This window comes from Elephantulus edwardii, unplaced genomic scaffold (assembly GCF_000299155.1).
Source record: "Elephantulus edwardii isolate Elephantulus edwardi_28Jun2011 unplaced genomic scaffold, EleEdw1.0 scaffold00008, whole genome shotgun sequence".
Taxonomy (NCBI): domain Eukaryota; kingdom Metazoa; phylum Chordata; class Mammalia; order Macroscelidea; family Macroscelididae; genus Elephantulus; species Elephantulus edwardii.
This window is the reverse complement of record NW_006399758.1, coordinates 12978276-12982469: the sequence shown is the minus strand read 5'-3', so window position 1 is coordinate 12982469 and position 4194 is coordinate 12978276. Positions and strand designations below refer to the sequence as shown.

Here is a 4194-nt window from a genome sequence, read left to right as displayed (position 1 = left end):
CTAAATAATCTGTAGGGAATACTGAGTTGATTTTATTACTTCATTTTAGAAAGCCTGTTACAAAATTATTCTGAGCCCATGTTGGTTTGAATGCATTTTCCATTATAAGTTCCATTTTAACTCGTTGTTAAAAAGAAATATGTCATTATTTGAGGTGATGGAAGGAGGTTAGTTATTTAAAGATGACAATATAAGATTCATCTCTGATCTTAGGGTCTTCTTTTTCTTCTGTGATAATATGCCAGAGGAATCTTGAAGGTTTCAGAACTAACAGCAGTGAAGTCTTATGCTTATACTGTCAGTATATCTTGCTCACAAGTGCTTATGCATACGTTATCTCCTCAGATTTTTGTTAGTTATTCCTCTGATAGGAATTTAATTAACAGAATTTGTTCAACTCCAAAACCCTGAAGAATTTTCAAAAGACTTTGTGAAGACTTTAAGCCTCCACTCAAGACAATCTTCAATTATTCCTGTGGTTGTAGATTCTAATGATATACACAGCTGAATGAACTGACTTTATCCAAAATTCTTTTTTTTTTTTTTAGAATGTAAGTGAATTTTTATTGGGAAGGGAAGTTGTCAGCTTAAACAGCAGCAAATGAAGAGTGAGTAGGAAACTCCCTTTTATCATAAATATACATGACCTCCATAATATATTATCTAGGAGGCACTTCAATGTGTGACCCCAATGACTCCCAAGCCAGAAATGTTGAATGTCTTTCCATTCAGTCTAATACTTCTGGATTCCCACTAAAAAAGAATACATTAAGAGCATGGAAAATTGTTTACTGAAAGGAAGCCCCAAATAAGAATAAGGGGAGGAATGTAGAAATTAAGAAGTTATGCAGAACACTCTTAATTGTAATTAACTACATTTTAATCTCTTCACAGTTATACAAAACACAGTCACTTGTAGAACTGGTTCATATTACCTAAATACCAGATACATTTTAGTCTTCTACATATGTATGAAAAGAAGCTATTAACACTTTACTACAGCAGTAACTGCACACTAGGAAGGCCAAGACAAACACAAATCAAGGAATGGAGTTTTCCCAAAGCTGCGGTATGAAAGGACTATAAACAGATTCCATACACACTAATGGGTTTCTTTGCTATAGGAAATCTAAGTGGAATAAGGAATGGAGATGTGTAAAAATGTTTCTTGAGGGGAGAGAAGGATGACATCCTGTGAGCATTTAGTTTTCTGTCCCTTCTGCTGCATCACATTCTCCTGCTCTGTCTGATGTCCATAATATTGTTGTCCCTAAGCAACTGCATGATAAGAGTGCTATCCTTGTATGAAACTTCATTCAGTGTATCAAGTTTTGCAACGGCCTCATCAAGGCCTACCATTTTAGCCACTGTACAGGCAAGCTCTGGGTTATAAAGGATCACAGAGTAAAATACAGAAAAGTTGAGAGCCAGGCCCAGGCGGATAGGATGTGTGGGTTGCATCTCCTTCTTGCTTATATCAAATGCCTCTTGGTAAGCTCCTTGGGAATTATTTGTCGTTTGTTTTCGATCATCACTACAGGCTACTTCAGCAAGGTACCGGAAATAATCTCCCTTCATTTTCAGATAGAATACCTTACTCTCTGGATTAGTAGCATTGGCCATTAAATACTTATCCAGTCATTCCAGAACAGTGGAACAGATGGACCTCAGACTACACTTTCTCACGATAGTCCTTGATCAGCTGCAACTTCTTGTCGGAGGTGTTGGTTTTCTGCTCGATGTCCGAGATGACCCTCGTGGTGGCCGGGCGGCCCCCCGACCACATTCTTGTAGGCCACCAACAGCAGATTGCGCTCCTCGTTGGACAGCTCGGCCCCTGCTCCGTCACGGCCTTCATGCAGGTGGCCATGTAGTCTTAGTGCTCAGCCTGCTCCGCCAGCTTGGCTTTCTGGATCTACTCCATGGTGGGCTGGCGGCGTGGGGAGCTGGAGGGGGTGGGGGGGGGGCGGCGGCGGTGATGGGAGTGACTGGTAGAGGTGAAGCAGCAAGAACTATACAAAATTCTTAACATTCAGGAACTATTGTACATCTGGACCTTCCTGTTGTGTGCCATCAAGTCAGAACCGATTTGCAGCTGACACTCCAGCAGATTTTCAGAGACTGTAACTTGTCCAGGAGGAGGTCACCTTTCTCTCTCCTGAAGAGCAGTTGATGGGTTCAACCTGCCTGTCTTTGGGTTGTCAGCACAACTCTTACCCGCTGGGCCCAGAGCTTCCTTATCATGGACTTTGTTGTTGTTGTTAAGTGCTGTCCGGTTGTAGGCGACTTAGAGCGACTCTATGAATAAAGTCCTCAACACCTGTATAACTTCCGTCCTTTCTCCAGGTTCATAGGGTTTCCAGAGGCAAGCTATTGTGGAAGTGGACACCACTGCTGCTTCCAAGCCTGTTTTAATCGGGGAGCTCCACCCAACACCGTCCACCATGGGTAATTATTAACACATCTGACACATCAGTGTCACGGTGTTCAGCTTCACAACAACCACAAGTTACCTTTGTATGGCAAGTGGACACACCAGGCCTATATGACTTAGAAAAATGTTTGACTAAAAATTATCAAAAAACAGGCCTGAGGGACTCACAGTCACCCACCTTTGGCTTCGTAGCATCACTGTTGCTCCACGAGGCCAGCTGGTCTCTATGTTGTTAAAAGCTCCCCAGTCGTAGGCGACTCATAGTGACCCTATGAACGAAAGTCCTCTACACTTGTGTGGCTTTCATCCTTTCTATCATGGACTTTAGCATTTATAAAATCTTTCCATCATTTTGTTTTTCATTGTGTGAGGTGTTTTGAAAAATTGACGAAAACCTTGTTGTTTACTGTTGAGTCAGATCCAACTGGTACAGGAGTAGATTGCTCTTCTTTCTCCAGCAGAGCATCTGGTGGATTCAAACCATGTGCCTTTGGGATTGCAGTGCTGCTTCTTGCCACTAGGCCACCGGAGCTCCCTCTGATGAAAACTTTTAATTTAACCAATATACAATGCTCTTAATTAAAATGAAGATTTACAGACATGGAACATATCTTAATGAAATTTTGTTTATTAGTTGGTATTGTTGAAATAGACTCACTAGCCAGTTTGTTAAACTATTAAATTTATTTGTGTCTGCACTATAAATAACCACAGGCAATTTTCATGATAAAGGTACCATGTTTGTGTTTTTTTTTCCCTTTGATGTTTTTATGTGAGGCTTTCTTCTCCTTCATGCACAGTGCTATTACAGCATCCTATATTTTGCTTCTGAAGCTTGGAGTAAGAGTAAAAGAAGAATGGAGAAAAGGGCTCCTTTGTTTGAGGCTGGCTGCCTAGCTCTTACCAGGAGTGTATAATTTCTAGATCAAGACAAAACCAAAGGGCATCCTTAGCCCTTTAGAAGCAGTAAAGAAAGCAAGCATTCTCCCCTATTGCTCTATCATTAATGTGGGATCATGCCATTTCCCTCCCTTACACTCTGATCTGTGCAGCTGCCTAAACAATCCACCTGCAAGACAAAAATGATGTTGAGACTGTGCATGTCTTCCCTGCTTATTGTGTGGTGTGACTAGCTCTCGTTTTTCATGCTAATGAATGAGAACTGATAGCTCCCCAGGGTCTGTGCTAGTCACTGGTCTCAGTTTTTTCCTTCATCGGATCTCCTGTAAGCACAAGAGTGCAGCATGATGAATGGATTTGAGTTTAATCTCTCCCCTGCCCTCACCTCTAACTACCAAATTCAAAGGACATAACCTGTATTTTCATTGATTTTATTTTTCCTCCATTTAAAGAAAAATGTAAAATATATATGTGTGTGGTACTTTCTTATCAGCTTTCCTCTCTGCTTTGAAATTTTAGGACTCGTTAATAAACTAATTTCCATTTTATCTTTCTGGCTACCACAGCAGCTACTTTATCAACGTCTCCTTGATCAGCACTGTCTAATAGTGGAAAATCCCAGGGGCTCCCTAATGGCATTGCTGTTCTGCAGAAGTTTGGACAATGGGAACTGTTGCCATAGAGTCAGGGACTACTTGTGACAATCAAATCTCCTTGCATGGAGTCGGTACCCACTCTGTGTAGCTCCCTGATTTAGGCTCGACTCTCCTTTCCTCTCACCCAGGACCTCCGTGTTGCCCTCTAGCTGTTCAAGCCACAGACAGTGGTGTTCCATCCTGCTTTCCTTCCCTGGCTCTGTT

General features: G+C 41.6%; 1 pseudogene; it reads right to left on the bottom strand.

Annotated features, from left to right (window-relative positions):
* Positions 1–1202: 1202 nt before the first annotated feature.
* Positions 1203–2338, bottom strand: LOC102869371 (annotated as a pseudogene).
* Positions 2339–4194: the final 1856 nt, after the last annotated feature.